This window comes from Echeneis naucrates, chromosome 13, assembly GCF_900963305.1.
Source record: "Echeneis naucrates chromosome 13, fEcheNa1.1, whole genome shotgun sequence".
Classification (NCBI taxonomy): Eukaryota; Metazoa; Chordata; class Actinopteri; order Carangiformes; family Echeneidae; genus Echeneis; species Echeneis naucrates.
In genome coordinates, this window is record NC_042523.1 from 2,435,733 (window position 1) to 2,456,265 (window position 20,533).

Sequence of the window (20,533 nt, forward strand, 5' to 3'; positions counted from 1 at the left end):
TGAAGTAATTTCAGTGTGATCTGGAGAATCTGAGGATATAATCCAAATAAAGCACTTTGTTTAGCACTTTGTTGATCTGATCTAGACGCACAATGCATAGAAGTTGAGGGTTCCCCCTTTGCTCACCCATGCTCTGTTGGAAACGGCAACAGTGTCCTTTTATACTTCAGTGTCAGCTATATGTCACACTTTTTTTTCCCACCCAGGAATTGAAGCAAAGGTGATTGGGGACATCTTCTACTGTTTATCTGTTTCAGGATCACAGTGCTGTTAACCAGCTGGGGTTGGCTCCAGCACCCCCTGAAGGCAGGGTGAACCCTGGACAGGTCATCAGTCCAGCACAGGGCCAACACTTTGAGACAAACAAAGACGAACAACGACTTACAGTCACGCCTACGGGCAATTTAGAGTCACCAATCAAACAACTAAACATGCATGTTTTTGGACAGTGGGAGAAAACTGGAGTACCCGGAGGAAACCAACACAAGCATGGGGAGAAGATGCAAACCCCGCAGAGACAGGCCACAGGCTCTGGAACTGAACGCGCAATATTCTTGTTGTGGTGCAACAGTGCTAACCACTATGCTTTCTCCATGGCACTTGCTTCTGACATATACATATATATCTCAGTTCTTCAGGAAGACTACAAAGCACTAGGCCCAGTATGATGTTCCAGTTACTCAGTTTTATATACTTCCTGTTACAGTAAATGTTGTGGCTGACGTTGTGTGTTTACATTCAACCTGCCAACCGGAAAGAAGGGAGATATATTAATGACTGGGTTTGTAGAGTTTTATTTTTTACTTGCTGATAATCACAGGTCACAACAGCTGAGATTTAATCAGCAGGTGTCAGTGTTTCACCACCAAATTTGCTTCACTTCAAGTGTGTGTATGTGTACTTGTGTTTCATTCATCTTCTGCTTATCCATTTCTGGGTTCTGGGGGCTACTGGAGCTAATCCCAGCTCACGTTGGGCAAGGGCAGGGTATATCCTAGACATGTCATCAGTCCATTGCACGGCCAACCGGGTGGTCACGTGTTCTACGTGTGTGTAGAATGCAAGTTAGAGACAACAACCACACACAGCCATGCCCATGCACACACTCCTCAAATGTAATGTGATGCTGGCACAGAGCCTACTCCAGTTTGATTTAACTAACAGCTATAATTAATAACCAGTTCAACCAGTACACACAGAAGAGCACACAAGATTACACACCATCTTCTACCACTTATTGTTTTTGTTAAGGGTCACAGGGGGTGCAGGAGCCAATCCCAACTCAGGAGCGTGAGGCCAGGATACACCCTGGAGAGGTTGCCAGTCTATCGCAGGGCCAACACATAGAGACAGACAATGACGAACAAACACTCTCATTCATAACTACGGGCAATTTAGAGTCAGTAGTTAACATAAGCATTTGGACGGTGGAAGGAAACCGGAGTAACTGGAGTAAACCCACACAAGCACAAGGAGACTATTTAAACTCCGCACAGAATCACTCAATCCTCTTGTGGGGCAACAGTGCAAAAACTACTGCACCACCGTGCTACCATATGTCTTTCTGAGGACCAATATTAGCTGTGTATTTTGACTGAGCTCAGTCACTGACTGAGGTCTTTATAGACCTTCCTGTTTAATGAGGAATCATGCACAGTGGTTAGGACTCACCTCACAGCAAGGAGGTTGTGTGTTCAAACCCAAGTGTTTCTGTGTTGGGGTTAAATGTTATATATGTCTACAATGTCAGCCCTCTAATGGGTTGTTGTTCTGTCCAGGGCTCAGTTTAGTAATGCTTCACTTCAAATCTTCACTCATGCTGATGTCACTAAAACTTTATCCTGTACAGTGGTTTCAATGAAATGTCAGTAGACTGAATTTGTAATAAATAATGTTTAATGACCCACATATATTGAAAAGCACAGCTCAATCTCTTCATTTATCTGCCGCATCATGCCTCCATGTCTGTGGAGGAGCAGTCCTCACACAGATTTGTCCAAAAGTCACCGAATTTGTCACTATTTTCTGAAAAAGGTCCAAAATGTTGGAACTCTGGGGGAATGGGTGTTGTTTTTGCAACGTGTCTTTATCTTATTTGCTATTTTACTGCATTTCCATCCATCCACCCATTTTCCTCTGCATATCCAAGACAGGTGTACTGGTAGCTAAGTAAGTAGGGAATTCCTGACATCCCTCTCCATCTTATGTAGTCTTGAGCCACATAAAATCAGATCACATCATGACAGTTAACTAAAGAGTTTCCAAAAAAAAAGAGGGTGTCTCTAAAGCCTTGTTATTGCTGGTTAATAAAGCCACTAGGACAAGTGGCAATGGAAAAGCAGTAGACAAACACATGTAACTCGCTAAGTTACATAGAGAGGTACAATTTACCAAAACAGCTCTTGCTGAGTTCAGATTTTATCATCATAATTGTATTTGTACTGTAATTAACTTAATTTATTATACTTTTAAATTAATTCATGCATCTTCTGCGGGGAGTGTTGTATCCAATCGCAGTGGACATTGGGTGAGGGCAGGGAACATTCTGGATGGGTTGCTAGTCCACTGCAAAGCCTATACTATATTTTTCATTGGTGATTGATTATTTTTTTCATATTGGTGATGAGCTCCAATTGGAGAAGCCCTGGTAAATTTCTTCCAGGGCCACAATGAGAAGGACTGGGCTGCTGTACGTTTACAGAAGTACAGACAGTGTCTGAGGCTCTTGTTCTGAGGTTATTGTTCTTTCAACAGAAACCATTTAAACCAAAGCACCTCGCCTCTGCTGGATTAGGTTTCAGTCCTGAAGCTGAGCTGTAGTATGAGACTAATCCAGTCCTTCTTTCACCGATCGGCACACGCCTGAAAAATTCTTGATCAACCTCATCATCGTGGTGTCTAAAGAATGAGGCCATGAAGCTTAAACATTGCAATTGTGATTATTGAAAGGCTTTCTGCAAAACATTTGACTTGTTCTTTCAGTGATCTCACTAATAATAAGCAGTTTTCAAGCTGTGTTTATGTAATTCAATAAAAAGGGAACTATGGTGTTAGAATGAAAGAATGGCATAAAGAAAAATTATAAACAATCCACAACAGGAGAAACCACCTGATTTGCTTATATAAACTGCAATTAGTTAAAGCTCTGAGGATCATTGAACATTTCTTTCAATTGCTCTCTATGTGTGTGCGTGTGTATTGTGTATTGTAAGTAGAGTATGTCCATTTTGCTCATGATACTTGTGTGTTTGGATGCATGGGATTATTGCTTTTACCTGTATTACTGACTGAGTCTTTCAGCTTGTTCATCATGCAATAGAAAGAGTGACTGAGAAAGCCTCAGTCTCAGTGTCCTAATGATGATGCATCTCTCCTGTACAAATGTCACCACTTCGAACATTTTTTTAGAACTGAAGATTTTGGTTTTGCCTCTGTAACTGTTCCTCAGTTCCTCAATTTACAGACTGATAAAAAACGTTTTACAGCAGTTTGATTATTATGTTAATATTACCTGTCAGACAAGCATCATCATGTTGATTACCCTTCCCCCCCTTTTTTTTTTTACCACATTCTTATCATGAACCTGTTCTCCAGTTTGACAGTGATGTCAGATGGGATCTACACCATCATTTCATTCATTCATTCATCTTCTACCACCTATTCATTTCCAGGTCACGTGGGGTGCTGGAGCCAATCTCAGCTCACATTGGGTGAGGGCAGGATACAACCCAGACAGGTCACCAGTCTAGCACATAGAGACAGACAGAGACGAACAACCACTTACACTTTTTTGGAAATAGGACCCATCGTAACTTTAAAAAGTTAACGTCATGTTTAATGAAACTAATAAATGAGACCTCAAATTCATTAGGAACACGTTTACTCAGCTAATAAATCAAGGGAGAAGCAGGAATATTTTCCTTTATATTTGAGGACAGTTTCATTAGACCCTGGTGACCTGTCCACGGTGAACCCTGCCCTCACCAAAAATGAGTTGAGATTGGCTCCAGCAGCCCCCATGACCCGGAAACAGACAAGCGGTAGAAGATAAATGAATGATAGTGTGTAATCTGGTGTGTTGTTCTGTGTGTATTGGTTCTGCTAATTAAATCAAACTAGAGATGGCTTTGTGCCAGCACGCCATTACAGATTGTGACAGGTTGAGTTTCTCTCTCTCCTCTCCTAGCCTGCTTAATTGTCGGCAGGCTGTGTTCAATTAACCCTCGGCGCCCTGACTGCAGGGCGGCGCTGTTCACCTATATATCCAGGTGGATTACTCTGGCTCTGATGACTCCCTGATCTTCTTCAGAGCCTGGCGTCCCGGCATCGGAGCATTTTTGGCAGTTTGGTGAGACTTGTGTGTACTGATCTCCCTGAGTGGTGGGGCAGGTGGACCTCCTGGTGCTGGTGATCCCTCACTCATCCTTTTGTGTGCTGTGCTTTGGTGATATTTGATTTTTTTTTTTTTTTTTACTTCATGTGTGGTGTGTATTTGCTTTGTTTTGGACCCGTGCCCACTTATTTTTTGGTTTGATGTGTCCTCCCCGGTAAGCCCCCAGCGTCGCTCCTCATGCCTCAAAGTACATGGTGAACTTTAACTACAGTTGCTTGTCTTTTTATAATTGATTGCTATTTAAAAGGAAAGAAAAAGAATACAAAAATAATTATTTAATAAACTTTTGTACGTTTGGAATCAGTCCCTGTCATTGTTTAGCTGAACCTGTGTGATCCCTGCTTGTGTTTGTAGAGGGTTGAGTATAATTTCCTGGGGGTGAAATTCCCCAGGTGGCATTGTGGTATTATTAAACTCCTCCCTCCGGCAGTCCCACTTGCCACACTTGGAGTTGTTGGCAGGATAAAACATCATTACGACAGAGACTGAAGCATTTTTGTTGTGGTATTTTTTTTTTCTTTCTCTTTCTTTGTGTGTGTGTGTGTTTTTTGTGTGTTGAGCTATTGTGAGTTGTATGGGTAGGAGATTTTGTGTGTTTGTGCGAGCAGTAGTGGAGACAGAACAGCACGATTTACTCTAGGGGCTAGATTAGTCTACCGCGTCGGTACACTATTTCTTATTTTTAACGTATGGGAAGGTTGGATGCAGCCCTACCTCCGAAGCTGCAACAGCTCAGGGACCTAGTACAGCAGCTTCAGGCAGATAAGGAGTGATTACTGCAGGAAGGGGCTGGTTCACAGGTAGGCCCTAGTGCAGCTGCCTCAGTGCCTTCTGCTTCAGCTAGTGGTTCTGTGTCAGGTACCAGCACTATGGTACTATAGAACGGCTGGTGGTTGTGCCTAGGGACCATAGGTGTCCCATGTTCAATGGTAGAACAGGCATAGGTATGGCTGAGATAGAGGATGGATAGATGAGGTACAGATTTGTATGCATGCTACCTGTGCCACCTGTCAGCTGCTGACCAGGCCATCTTTGGATGGAGGAGAGGAGAGGGTGGAGATAAGATATCGGTCTAGTGCAGATTGAGGGGATCTAGCTCAGGTTTTTACCATTTTAAGAGAGCTTTATGGATGTACCCAGTCACATGTCATCCTGCACCAGGTCTTTTTTGCCAGGAAGCGGCAGGAAGGGGAGATGTTGCAGGAGTTCTCTTTAGCCCAGATGGCCCTGATGGAACAGGTGGCACAAAGTGTACCTCAGGGTCTGCTTGATGCTGAAATTTGACTTTGTGATCAATTTGTAGAGTATGTCCTTGACGATGCCCTTTGCAGGGTGTTGAAACAACTTGTCCACTGCCAGCCTACCGCTACCTTGTTGGAGTTGGAAGCCATTAGATGGGAAAGGGGCTGGGGAGCACAGCTATTCCTTTGCTTCAGCATATGGTCTACAGTTTGGTGTGTAGGGCAGTTCTCATCTGACCCATCTTGAAAACCATAGCACAGAGTTAGGTGAATTAACGGAATTCTTGCGGCGTCAACAAGAACAGCTGAACCAGCTCACTCAGACGATGGCCTCTTTGCAGATCCAGCCTCATCGCAAGGACCCTTTGATTTGTCTGTGGTGCCATCAGCCAGGACACTTTGCCAGGGACTGTGACAAGATTCAGGTGCCCTTTCGTGCTTTCACTAACTCTGCTTCTGGTCCACCCTCTTCAGTCGCTGGTCCTTCCCACCCATTTCGCTAGTCAGAAAATGAACACCCACTGCGCTGTTAAGCCACAGCTCAGGTGAGGAGTCCAAGGGCTCATAGGAAGGTATTATGCCCAGCTTGATGTCATCTTGCCCAAACACTGATATCTTGATGTGTGGGGTCACTGTTGCCTGCTTGGTGGACGCTGGGTCCATGGTGTAAAAAAGTCACAGAAAGCTTTTTCTTGGAACAGTTTGCAGCCTGGGGAAATGATCGACTCCAGTCCTGTCATTGGTTACGGCTTTGGGCACCGAATGGTCTCACAATTCCATACATTTGCTATCTGGAGCTTGATGTCGAGCTGTGTGGCAAGGTGATCCCCCATTGTGGGATTTTGGTGGTGAAGGATCCACCTGATTCCATATCGTCTGTCTCAGGAATCTTGGCAATGAATGTCATCTGCCGATGCTATCATGAGCTCTTTGGAGCATATGGCCCTTCTCTTTTCGATCTGCCTTATGTTGCGCAAGCTCTTGGACAACTCATCGAGGCCCTGCAGCAGTGTCACCAGGAGTCCACCCGGCATCTGGTTAACCTCACAGGTACCGTTATGGCCAACATCCCGGTGGTCAATGTGGGGACAACTGAAGTTCTCCTCTATTCCTGTACTAGTCTTGGGGTGTTGCACAGTGCCCAGGTTGTCAATCTTCCAATCCGGCAGAGATACAGGTGCATCCCCCCATCACAGTATGAAGAGGTGAAGGTTGACATTGATCAGCTTCTTGAGGCCCAAATTATTAGGGAGAGCAGAAGCCCCTATGCTTCCACCATTGTTTTAGTGAGGATGCGTTTTCCCCTTCCTCACGTTGAGGAGAGTCTTGATGCTTTTACTGGGGCCTGCTGGTTTTCCACCTTAGATTGGGCGAGCAGGTATAATCAGGTCCCTGTTTCAGAGCAGGACAAACCCAAAATGGCCTTTTGCACACCATTTGGTCGTTTTGAGTGGAATCGGAACATTAACATCGTTGTATTCCCCTCCTCAGTCTCCCAGCACTTGCAGCGACTGGAGGGCATTCTTAGCTGCCTCAAAACAGTGGGGCTTAAGGTCAAACTGGATAAATGTGCCTTTTTCCAGGCTAAGGTCATCTACTTGGGACACATCAGAGAGTAATATAAACACTTTTTCGTCAAAAGTTTTTGACTGGTCCTCTCGACCAATGAGATTGTTTTCCCTGGCCATTGATTCCGCCCTAGCGATTAGGCGAGATACCCAGTCAAACATGTATTCATTAATTGTGTTATATCTTTAACAAAACAAAATAACACCAAGAGGTATATTTTAACAAGTTTAATTATACGTTTATAGCATTGTAAATCGTAATTATTGCATTTTTCTCTATAGAATTCAACATAACGTAGAACACAAATACAAAAATTTTAAGTATTATATATGATAGTTAAACATTTTATTTTAGCATTTGTAACAAAACAGTCGTCCCTGACGTTCTTCAGCATGCCATCATGGAACACACATAAAAAGGCTCGGAGCGCATCCTCAATATTGCGCTTTGTGTGAGCTGTGGGGCTAGCTGCCTCCGGCCGAGAAGAGAGGGCAGACTGGACACAGTTGGCTCAGGGGTATGTACTGGTTCTGGAATCCCTATAACAACAACAACAATAATAAGAAGAAGAAGAACAAGAATCGGCTAATTATAATAATAATAGTAATAGTGAAAGGGTCGCGGAGAAAAAGGCAGCACAGGACATAACAGTGGAGCAGCAGGAGAAAAACACAGGACAGCGGTGCTCACCTGGCCCACGTAAGCCATGAAGAGAACATCTGGATCCACAGTATCTGATGAAAGTCGACCTATTTTTATGTAGGTCGCTGTCCAAGTTTTGAAGCATTTCCAAGGCCATGGCAGCTGTCATCTTTCTCTTCCTTCGCTCATTTATTTTAGACATTGTCTGGTCTTCCTTACTCTAAACTTTGATATATAGAATGGTACAAATACAGATCTCTGTATAATCCGAGACCAATCGTGACTTGACAGACAGTGATAGTTGCTGAGCAACTAAAACTGCGACATAAATCGCGGGAAATATGAACTTCAATACCGTGAAATTCTGTGCAGTCAATATGGTTGAGAGGAAGGCCAGAGAGATTCAGATGATTGTAGGTTTTGATGATCAAACAGAGGTGACGTTTGATGATGTTTCGAAATTTGAGAAGGCCCTGGATTGTAAAATTGTAGTGTTTTATAGAAACAAAGGCACACAAGCCCTCTCCAAATTCCTTACCCCTAACCCTAGAAAAGACAAAACTGTGTTTATGTTTTTACACCAGAATCACTATTATGGCATAAAATATGTGCAATCTTTTCTAGGAGCCCGTCACGTGTGTGAGTACTGTTACACGGGGTACGACAGCGTTTGCAGCCACCGCTGTCCAGGGCGGTGCTCTATGTGTCTGGACGGCTCGTGTTGTAAAGTCAGGTTCGAGCCCGTCCTTTGTGTAGATTGTAACAGAACGTGTCGGTCTGTTTACTGTCTGAGTAAACACAAGGAGCCCGTTGAGAGAATAGGGTCTAGGTAGTACGCAAGTCAATGCGAATTGTACAAACAGTGTGAAAAATGTCACAGACTGTGGTACGTTGCTATGAACGGTAAGAGCAAACCTCACAAGTTGAAATGCAGAATATGTGGGGAGGTCACCAGTGACGAGGAGGAGGAGTCAGGGAGCAAGAAGCATCTGTATTACATGCAGCCTTTACAGGCAGAGCAACTCTCATCCCGCGACCTTCCCCTGCAGACGGAGTCACGTAAGCTGTCACCTCGCTACATTGGTCCACTTCCCATCGTTAAAATCATTAATCCCTCTGCAGTCAAGCTCTAGCTCCCGGATTCCCTCCAGATTCACCCCACCTTCCATGTCTCCCTCCTGAAGCCTGTTTCCTCCTGTGACCTAAGCCCTCTGGCCATCCCCCCTCCTTCCCCCCTGACCATTGATAACCATCCGGCCTTATCGGTCTCCAGGATCCTGGATGTGCGGCCTCGGGGCCGCGGTTTCCAGTACCTGGTCGACTGGAAAGGCTATGGACCTGAGGAACGCTCATGGATTTCCCAGAAGCTTGTCTTAGACGACATACTGCTGAAGGATTTTTACGCTGCGCGCCAGCAACAACAAGCAACAAGCCTGGTAGGATGCCAGGAGGCATCCGTTGAGGGGGGGTACTGTGGTGGTTCTGGACTCATGGTTTTATTTTGAAAAAGAAACGCTGTTTTGCTGTCAAAACGACATGGACATTCTCTCTGAGGCTTGTACTGTTTTCAGAAATGGTTACATTCAGGAAACGGGCGTGGATCCTTCCAGCCGGTCGACCATAGCCTCGGCCTGCATGAAAGTATTTCTCACCAATTTTCTCAGGCCCAGAACCTTAGCCTTTCCTCATCCCGACCAGTACAGACATCAGTTTAAATCTCATTCGCACGACAGCATACACTGGTTAGAATGGGTTTCTAACACCCACGGCATCTTTATACAGCACGCTTGGAACACTGGTGAAAAAAAGCTGGGTAACTACTTTGTAGACAGTTACGCAGAAGCAGGAGGCGTTAAGTACGTCTGGGAGTATCTGGGTTGTTTTTATCATGGTTGCCCTGTGTGTTTTCAGCCTCTAGAACGCTCTCCTCTAACGGGGACAACATTTGAGGAGCTCCACTCTTTTACTCTTTTCCACTCTTCTTTTTAAGGCGTCTTCTGAAAAGTTGAGTAACGTTTCTATCATGGCCCTGTACGGGTGAGTGGCGCTGGATTGCGATATCAATCTGTCTCCCTGAATAGCATCGCATTGACTGAAAATTGTATTCACCCTTAGGTGCAGCAAGGTATCGTTCAGATCCAGATATTTGTCACCGTCTCCTGGTATAAAAAACTCTATGGGGTCACCATTTCTAATTGCAGATAAATGCAAGACCTCCATATAGAGTTTTTTCATCGATAGACATCTGGGTCATGGGCGCTGAAAATAAATCCAGCTCAAGGATCAAGGAGGGGAGGGTGATGTAAAAACCCTTGCTATCCGTTCCGTTCATAATGTACGTACGAGGATGAGGAAGAAATTAAGTGTGTACAGGCTCGCGGGATTGGTTTTATAAATTTTTTTTGTCGGCTTTGATCCAGCTGTTGAATTTTTCAGGCCAATTTTTCCATCGCACCAAGGCTTGCTTTTTACCTCCCACCACCATCCTGGCTAAAAATTTCTCCACTTTATAGAGCTTATCCGTAGTCGTCTTTAATTTTTGCAACTCAGCTTCATAAAAAGTACCCTTGATATGTTCACCGTCGTAGTCTTTGAGTTTATACACTGGCAGTAGACACGGTATGCATTCAGACACTGTAAATAGCTCTGTTCATATTTTTTATCAAACTTTCCCCTCAGTTGGGATATTCTCACCGTGTCCCCCTTTTTCAAATTCATCTTGAACCTGGCTTTGTATCTGAGAGGAAAAGAACCGTACAGGTTTTGAAAAACTTGAGAGGTATTTTCCTCGGTCACTTGCTAAGGGGTCATTTTTATACTTTTATGGTAGCTGTTGTTATAACTTTTCACCAAATCCTGTAAAACCTCCAAGTATCTGCGGGAGTTTTTAGTGGTAAAATACCTTCACATTCTAGTTTTCAGTGTACGGTTAAATCTTTCCACCACCGAGGCTTTCAGACCGAGGCACTTTTATTCTTTAAAACTCTCACGTAGGCCTTTTTGGAAAATACATCTATGACCGTCAGGAGATAACGATAACCGTCGGTGTGCTCGGCCAAAGCCTGCATATCGCAGAGATCGGCCTGAAATTGAACCATTGGTCGTGGCACAAACACTCTATTCCTAGGAAAATTTACTCTGACCAGCTTATGCAGAGTATAAGCATCCTGCTCCGATAGAAATTCTTTAACTTTTTCCACATTTACTTTTTTACCCGTTTCATCTTGCAAGGCCCTGCGGAGTCTCTCCGCTCCTCCAAAGCTGCCCAGGGTGAACCGGGTTATAATATGCTTTTTTCATGACACTTTTCTCAGACATGCTAACACCTGCGCCATGATAAATCAGTGAGACTCTACTTTTTTTAAATACAACTTTTGCTTTTTTACAAAGAATCAAAAAATACATTGAAAATATATTGAAAATATTTGATGGTTCAACACATTCAAAATACAGATACAAGATACAGTCGTATTTAAACGTCAAGGCTGTACAGGGCGGTCCTCATCACGGAGGTACCAATGGTAACTCTAATAACACAATGCAGCTTCGTCAGTTCACTCGAGACATGTGTAGACACATTGTTTGGTACACGTCGACATCTACAATCAAAGCATATATCATAAATGATCCACATTGTCATAATTCATCTCTCTGATAATTTCATCAAATGCTTCGGTAATTGACCATTCGTCTGTGAATTGCGAGTCAACCGTGATGAGTAAACCCCACAAGGGTCCTGTTTATCATTCGTTGTGTTTTTCATCACCCCTTGTAAAATTAAGACTAACCGGCTGGTTAGTCTTAATTCCAGTGTGTGAACAGAGTTTTGAGGCTTTAAAAACTAAGTTAGTCTCTGCCCCGGTGACTTTGCACGGCCGTTCATCTTAGAGACTGACGCTAGCCACAGTGGTCTCGGGGCTGTGCTTTCTCAGGAGACAGAGGAAGGCCTACCGAATGCAACAGAGCCAACTATGGCTCCGGGGCCCCATTGGCACAACCCAGAGGTAGCCAGGAGCCCTTGCATCATGCCGAGTGCTGTAGGGCTGATCAACACTCTAATGTCCACTACCTCCCTCGGCCCATAGGCCCTGGAAGTGATGAGGCTGGTGGTCCGTTAGGCCTGTGTCTAATGCTCAGTTTTCTCTTTTCAGGCCTTGGTGCTAAATTGCTGTAATGTCCCTGTTGTCCCAGTAGATCCTGTGAACAATGACTGTCGGGGCGACGATGAAAAAAGTGGGGTTTGGTGCAGGGTTGAGTTTCTCTCTCTCCTCTCCTAGCCTGCTTAATTGTCGGCAGGCTGTGTTCAATTAACCCTCGGCGCCCTGATTGCGGGGCGGCGCTGTTCACCTATATATCCAGGTGGATTACTCTGGCTCTGATGACTCTCCCTGATCTTCTTCAGAGCCTGGTGTCCTGGCATCAGAGTGTTTGTGGCAGTTTGCCGTGACTTGTGTGTACTGATCTCCCTGAGTGGTGGGGCAGGCGGACCTCCTGGTGCTGGTGATCCCTCACTCATCCTTTTGTGTGCTGTGCTTTGGTGATATTTGATTTTTTTTTTTTTTTTTACTTCATGCGTGGTGTGTATTTGCTTTGTTTTGGACCCGTGCCCACTTATTTTTTGGTTTGATGTGTCCTCCCCGGTAAGCCCCCAGCGTTGCTCCTCATGCCTCAAAGTACATGGTGAACTTTAACTACAGTTGCTTGTCTTTTTATAATTGATTGATATTTAAAAGGAAAGAAAAAGAATACAAAAATAATTATTTAATAAACTTTTTTACGTTTGGAATCAGTCTCTGTCATTGTTTAGCTGAACCTGTGTGACCCCTTCTTGTGTTTGTAGAGGGTTGAGTATAATTTCCTGGGGCTGAAATTCCCCAGGTGGCGTTTCGGCATTATTAAACTCCTCCCTCCGGCAGTCCCACTTGCCACACTCGGAGTTGTTGGCAGGATAAAACATTATTACGACAGAGACTGAAGCATTTTTGTTATGGTATTTTTTTTTTTCTTTCTTTCTTTGTGTGTGTTTCTTTTTTTGTGTTTAGTAATTTTCAAGACCAGGCTTAAAACTTTCCTGTATGACAGAGCTGATAGTTAAGAAGTCCTCTACTCTTTAGCTAGGCCTAGGCCTAGGCTGCTGGGGGAAGGACTGAGCTTCTCTCTCTCCCACTCTCAACCCAACCGGTCGAGGCAGATGGCCCCCCCTGAGCCTGGTTCTGCTCGAGGTTTCTGCCTCTTAAAGGAAGTTTTTCCTTGCCACTGTCGCCAAGTGCTTGCTCATCGGGGGATCTTTTGGGTCTCTTTAAATAAATGTATAAATAGTTTGATCTCGACCTGCTCTATATGTAAAGTGCCTTGATGTAACTTTATGATTTGGCGCTATACAAATAAATCTGATTTGATTTGATGCATGTTTGCATGCGCATGTGTATGCACGCGTATGTGGTTGTTCTCTCTAACTTGCATTTTACACATGTGACCGTCGTTCTTTGATCCCATCAAAGAACACACTGCCTGCTAGTCCCTGCTTTTGCGTTGTCATCTTATCATCTTATCATTTTAGCTCTATCGTTTTTTGGTTGAGGGAACTTTTTACTGAGCTTCACGTTGAGCTCCACAGAGTGATCATGGAAACACTAGATTGTGATCAGATCCACTTTGGGTGAAAAGTGGCAGGTATTAGTTACTTCACTGAGAGTCTTCATCATCATACCATACTTGGTAGTTATTGATCAGTGGCTGGAGCTTCGGCTTCAGGTTCACGTCTTTATCTGAGCATCAAGCTTCACATAATTTTGGAGAAGGTGAGGAAAAGGAAGGACAAGTGAGTGTGTTCGTGTGCAAGTGTGTGCCTGCCTGCATAATTCCATTGGGTTAATTGTTGAGCAGAGCACTGCACCAGTTAGTAATTTGGTATGTAGTTAGTCATCTTCGCAGACAATAGCATAGAAACCATGAACCATTAAACTAAGAGCGGCCACACACACACACACACACACACACACATTCAGTGTAATGACACTGCACAAATCACTATACTTGATAAGGGCAGATATTGCTAAAAACTTTTGTCAAGAACCTTAGAGCTCACAATAGGTTCCACTCAACCCTCACTCTACCTGCCAGCCCTCGTGTCTCACAAAGACTGCTCCCCTCACCTGCAGTACTGGCCTGCGCAAGCCAGCATTCAAACCTCTCCTGATCACTCACTCCTTGCCCGATTACTCATCACACTCTCCATACCAGACTCTCCTGCATTCTTTCCAGAATTGATTTCTTCTTGTCAACCATGGCAGTTTCTGACCAAACCACTTCATCATAATCCCAGTAAAAACCTCAGCTTTCTGTCCCCGATCACAAGTCCTGGTTCTGTTTCCCCTGTTATCTGTCTTAAGTGTATGCTTGGATTTGCCACCAAGATTTGCCTTGTCTGAAGTCATTCATTTATCTTCAACTGCTTATTCGTTTCTGGGTCACAGGGGGGGCTGGAGCCAATCCCAGCTCACACTGGGCAAAACATGCAAACACCACACAAAAAGGCGCCAGGCTCAGGAACTTGCAACCTTCTTGTTGTGGGGCAACAGAAATAACCACTATGCCATCGTGTTGCTTCGTATTCATATTCGTATATTCAAACCCACAGAAAAGTGGTTCCAGAGTGGAAAACTCCACTCAGAGAACAAAAAGACAAGAACTAGCATTGCTACCCTTCAAAAAATATGTCTGAAGGAGGATGGGATGCACCAAACTTCATTAATTTCTACTTGGCAAATCAGCTGCAATATATCACTAAATGGATAAATCCAAAAGCAGATGACAACTCCTGGCCCAAACTTGAACAGGTGAACTGTCCCAACATCAGTATCTCTGACCTCCCCTTCATTACCATGACGCTTAAGCATCATAACTGTTTCAAAAACCCCATGAGTACCTCCACCCTTTCTGCTTGGTGGAAAACTCTAGACACCACAAGTTCCCAATTGGAACCCTGCATCTTCTCCCCAATCTGGCACAACCCAGACTTTGTAATTAACAAAGTCTCCCCCTCCATCTTAGCACTTGGGAGCAGAAAGGAATCACCCATCTCCATCACCCAGAGGTTGAGGTATTCCGGCGATTGTCGTTGGACTGCGATTAAAATAACGATTAACATATTGAAAAAAACAACTTGTTGATGCGGGATAAAAAACTGGTTAAAAAACTTGGAAATTACTGCTTCTGGAATAAACATAAATGGCTGCTGCACATACATTAGCAGTCAGAAAACTGTGAAAATCTGCCGGACTTATTTGTTCTCCTCCGAGTTAACCTGTAGCATGAACGCTGTGATATCGAAAATCTGAAATTTCCGAGTTGTAACATAGAATTCTCGGTTCCAAGTTTCCATTAACGCAGCATCCAAGCCGGGGTGTTTTTCATCAAAGGCACAGTTTGAAATTACAGAGAGTAAATTTGTGAAGCCAGAGGAAGTGACAGACAAAGGACTTAGAAGATGTGAATAGACGAGAGGGTCAGAGATGACAATACCAAAAGAATAAAATAGTTTGCTGAAGCACTGTAACTGTTAACAAATAGTTTTTGTATAAATTGTCCTTTACTGAATGAAACGGTTGCTAATCGAATAATTAATCAAATTGATTATCTTGACTGAGTTTCACATTTAATATTTTCATCTTTAATTTTTAAATAGTCTCCTCCCTGGAAAAAATTCAGGCTCAGGAGTTTTTCTTACTTTAAGCCCTGATCACCTCTTCCATGACAGCTTACTTTTAAAACACACTGATTCATTTGAGACTTTTAAAATAAAAAATGGCAACTTTTTCCAATATCTATTGTCATGTCCAAGAAATCATGTTTCTATTTTGCCCTTTCACTTCATGTTTTTAATTTTGAAATCCAACTCTCCTCTTGTTTCAGGTAACTTGGCCCTTTCCCCGTGTGTTTCCTACTGGTCTGATTGTTTCCACCTGTTTCCCATTACCTTGTGTGCTTATATATACTCTGTGTTTCCCTTTGTCCTGTTCCAGTTCGGCTTGTCTTGTGAAGTCAGAGAACCTACTCCAGTTCCATGCTATGTTTCATGTCAAGTCATTTTGTGTACTCATTTGATACTTTGTATAGTTCTTGCAATAGTTTTGCCTTATGTTATTTTGATATTTTGTCTTTGTTGTTGAAGTTTTTCCTTGAAAGAGTGTTTTTTGTTTTAGTGGTTCCTCCCAGTAAGTGATTCTTCGTTATTTCAGTAGTTAGATATTTTCCTCTATAAGAGTGATTTTCCTTTGGTACTTTATCATTAAAAGGTTATTTATCTTGAGCTGAGTTCAAAAAACTGAAATTTACAGCTTATCCATTTCAAAGTGTGTCACAGATAACACGCAACTCAATACAAGATGCATAGAATGGGTTTCTCTCACACTAATATATGTATGCAATGCACCCAGAACACATCAGACTCTCTGGCTCTGTTCTCCTGTACAGCACTTCTGGACAAGTGTAACAGAAACTCTCCTCCATTTTTGGACTGCAGGATCCCACTAACCTCTAACTTCTACCTCATTGGTGACCTGACAACAAATTCAAATCTCTTCTTGCAGCTCTAGCCATCGCCAAGAAAACAATCCTAGTGATAAAATAAATAATGTCTTAACATATCCCACTTTTGAACCTCCTTGCAGAATATATGACTGATTCTTGAGAGTTGGGATGAAACATGTTCCACATAGGTAAGTCTTATTTCTATTAAAAATAAAGAAGTTAATAATGATTGGCATATGCATAAAATCAGATCTAAAGGAATTGTGAATATGCTTTAGCATAGATCATTACTTTTTTGGGGGATATTTGTTTAAATGTATGACCAGTGATTAGATGCTCCATGTTATTTCCCTTGTCATCAGCAAGGGGTCACAATATTCACCATCCCCAAAAAACTTTGAAAAGCTCTACAATTGTGAAAATATTGATATCAAATTAAAGATAAGGGTTATAAATGTAAAAATATAAAGATTCTATTCCATAGAAATCTGCCTATTAAAGTTGTGTCCTCTGTTTCCGTCATCCATCAGACTTTTCATAAACCTCATTAAATCAGGCAATAGCACGGTCAGTTATATCCTCGAGGACCCCTTTTCATTCTCCTGGCTGTGGTGAACGTAGTAGTACCACACATGGTTTAGTAGGTTTGAAACCTTTTGATGTTTTTCTATGGTCACAGCTGGAGTCCGTCAACACTGTACATCTCTCTGTTATGATACCTTTTTTAAGCCATAGTGGAATCAATTAAAGCATTTTATGGAGATTATGAAGTCAGCTAGCAAATGCCAAAAACAGCTAGCTCGCTGCAGTGATTTTTTTTCTGCAGAGGGAAAAACATGCCATTTCACCAACTCCATTAGCATCAACTCCATCAGGTTTTATGTCCAACGGAGTTAAAAAATCCACCAATAACTGCTTAATGTGCTAATATTATACTATTTGAACATAGTAAAGGAAGAGAATGTTACTTTAGGGTTTTATCTGCACATTAATGTACACATACAGCATGCAATTACATTATTTTATGATTTGTAGAGCATAGTCAGGCTGTAGTCTGCTTATTGAAAGATTTTCTTTTATCTGCTTATTACTGAATAACTTTCCAGCACGTGTTATATTTAGCACTTGTCTACATGACTGATTGATTAATATAAAATCTAATCTACCGTGTGTACGTTCAACTGTTGACAATATACACACTGGGTTTTTATAGCACGTGGAAGAAGTTCAGAGTTCCTTTTTCAAATCCAGTTGAATTGGACCATCAGACCAAAAGTGCACCTGTGGTAATTTTGTCTTGATATAGTCTTGATATTTTTTATCTTGATATATTACAGTTTTTTGCAATTGTTAAAACACTAAAGGCAATTCTCTGAACCAAATGACCATTTCTCGAAACACACAGTGTTTAGCAAAATTTGTACACAGTGAACACACCTGGCTTCATTCATTAAACATTACGACTCAAAATTGAAGACACTTGTTGCAAATGATGCTACCACACCTATGAAAGCCAGTTCAGAGTGCACAGTTTGCTGAAGATTCCAAAAGAACACAATGGACAGAGGCAGAGTCAGAGGTGGGAGAGGAGCAGGCCAAGACAAGATGCGAGCAACAGTCATTGACCATGTCATTGTCCACGGCATGACAATGGCTGAAGCAGGACTAAGAGTCCATCCAAACTTGAGTAGGTTCTTAGTGGCCACCATTATCCAGGCAGTCAGAGAATACAACAGGTATTGTGCTGCATTGCTGTGTCGGTCGCTACAGTAGATTTTTACAGTATAGATGAGTACAATTGGTTTAATCTTAGTTGCTATACTGTAAAACTTGTCCATTGATGATTCTACTAAGTGTATGTATTTTACAGTACAGTAAATACAAGTCAGTACTGTAATGCATGTTTGTTTCTCTAGAGTTGAAAGAATGCCACATGGAGGTGGGAGGGTTGTCATATTTGCACCAGCACAAGAAACCCTCATTGTGGATATGGTACAGGAGAACACCATCAGACTTGTCAGCTTGGCCAAAGGGTGCGCATTAAGCAGGCCTATAGAGTACCCTTTGAGTGAAACTGATCGAATCAAAGACCTGCGTTACAAGCAAGTAAGTATACATCCATGTTCACAGTACAGTGGGTGCACATATTGTGTTGCTCAGTGGCCTGCAGTACAACAATACTGTGCTACTATATTTACTGTTGTTCTGAACACTGTCACATTTTCACAGAGGATATTCCAGTTGGACTCGATGGCCAGACCTCATGAGTACATCTTCCTGGATGAGGCTGGGTTCAACCTTATGAAACGAAAGCAAAGAGGGTGTAACATCATTGGCCAAAGAGGTATTGTTGATGTTCCTGGACAACGTGGGGGTAAAGTGCTGCCATGAGTTCAGACGGGCTTGTCCATCAGCATGCTGTCCTTGGCTCATACAACTCCCAACGTCTGCTCACCTTCCTGGCAGAGCTATGAGACATCCTCCTGGGGTACCAATGTTACCCCGACCCCCTCTCTTCATGCCTCTCTTGCTTGCTCTCTCTCTCTCTCTCCCTCTCTCACCCACTCTCACCCCAACCAGTCGAGGCAGATGGCCGCCCCCCCTGAGCCTGGTTTTGCTCGAGGTTTCTGCCTCTTAAAGGAAGTTTTTCCTTGCCACTGTCACCAAGTGCTTGCTCATGGGGGGATCTGTTGGGTCTCTTTAAATAAATTTATAAAGACTTTGGTCTAGACCTGCTCTATATGTAAAGTGCCTTGATGTAACTTTGTTATGATTTGTCGCTGTATAAATAAATCTGATTTGATTTCATTTTTGCATTCGTTCGCACAGATATGCATGTTAGCTCATGATCATAATAACATTAGAATTCTGTAATTAAAACTAATAGGTATTAATTCTTCACTGCTCATCTGGTGGTTAGTATTATCAAAGAACCAAAAACCATCTCAGCGTAGCTTTCCATCTCCTCTCTCAGGCTTTTCTCTCCAGTTCAAATGACAAAGGGTCAGTTAGCCAGTCAAAGGAGTGAATCTTAACATCTCCATAGATGGGATGGATCTTTAAAGTTTGGGTTGCAGTCGCAGGCTGTTGTGTGATTAGTGATTAACACATTTCATGAAAGCTAACAGTAGATTACAGTTTGAGAAATAAAACAACTGCGTCAAAATAGTGAAATAAATTATATCTTTATTTTTCAATACTTTGACTGATTAATTGGCATCTGTCAGGTCTAGTCAGGCAGTAGCACAAATGTTAACATATGACATTTGCACCCCAGGTGGGAAATTAACTTGTCCCTAAACATCAGTCAGTAGTAATCCCTGCACACAAAAGCAACATTAATCTGAATAAAACTCAGGACACTCTATGATATAACTGGGGACAGTAGCAGAGGAATCTTCTACCACTTTTGAAAGTTATGTTTTATATGAGTATGAACACCGTCAAACCATGAAATTCGATCACATCAGTTTCTGTGCAGTCATGCCCCATGCATTCACAGAGTCAACATTTGTTTATTAAAAACCTGTCAGACATCACAGTGGCATTGTGGTTGGTGCTGTGGCATTCCAGGAAGAAGCCTGCGTGTTCTTGGGCCTTTTCTGTGTGGAGTTTCCATGTTCTCCCTATGCTTGTGTGGGTTTCCTCTCAAGCATGAAGAATGAATGAATAAGTAAACCTCTGGATTTTAAACATGTGACTCATTCAAAGAAATTAGTTAACACATATATCTCAAATTAGGGGAAATATTTGGTTATAATTAAAATATACCCAGAAGCAATAACAATAATGAATGGTATTGGCAATCGCAGAGATAGTATTGCTGGTGTTTTTCCTGGACTGGGATCATTTGATCCAACAGGCAAATGTTAATTTAAAGCTGAAACAAGTTGAGACTGTGGGAGAGAAACCACTTGACCTGACTCATTAGTCAGTGTGTTTTGAGGTGAGCCAAGCTGTTGGTTTCTGCGGGAACATGGAGGTAAGGGCGTTCCCTGAATCAGATGAGCAGATTGAGTTTCAGCCAGCCAGCCTCTTTAATGACCCCTTTCCCTGGTCGACACTCAGCCCACCAGCAACAACAGAGCCTGTGATTCTGAGCAGCCCTCCTTTCACATTCCTTCTAGACTCCGGGGCCTGCATTGAAAGAGCCTCC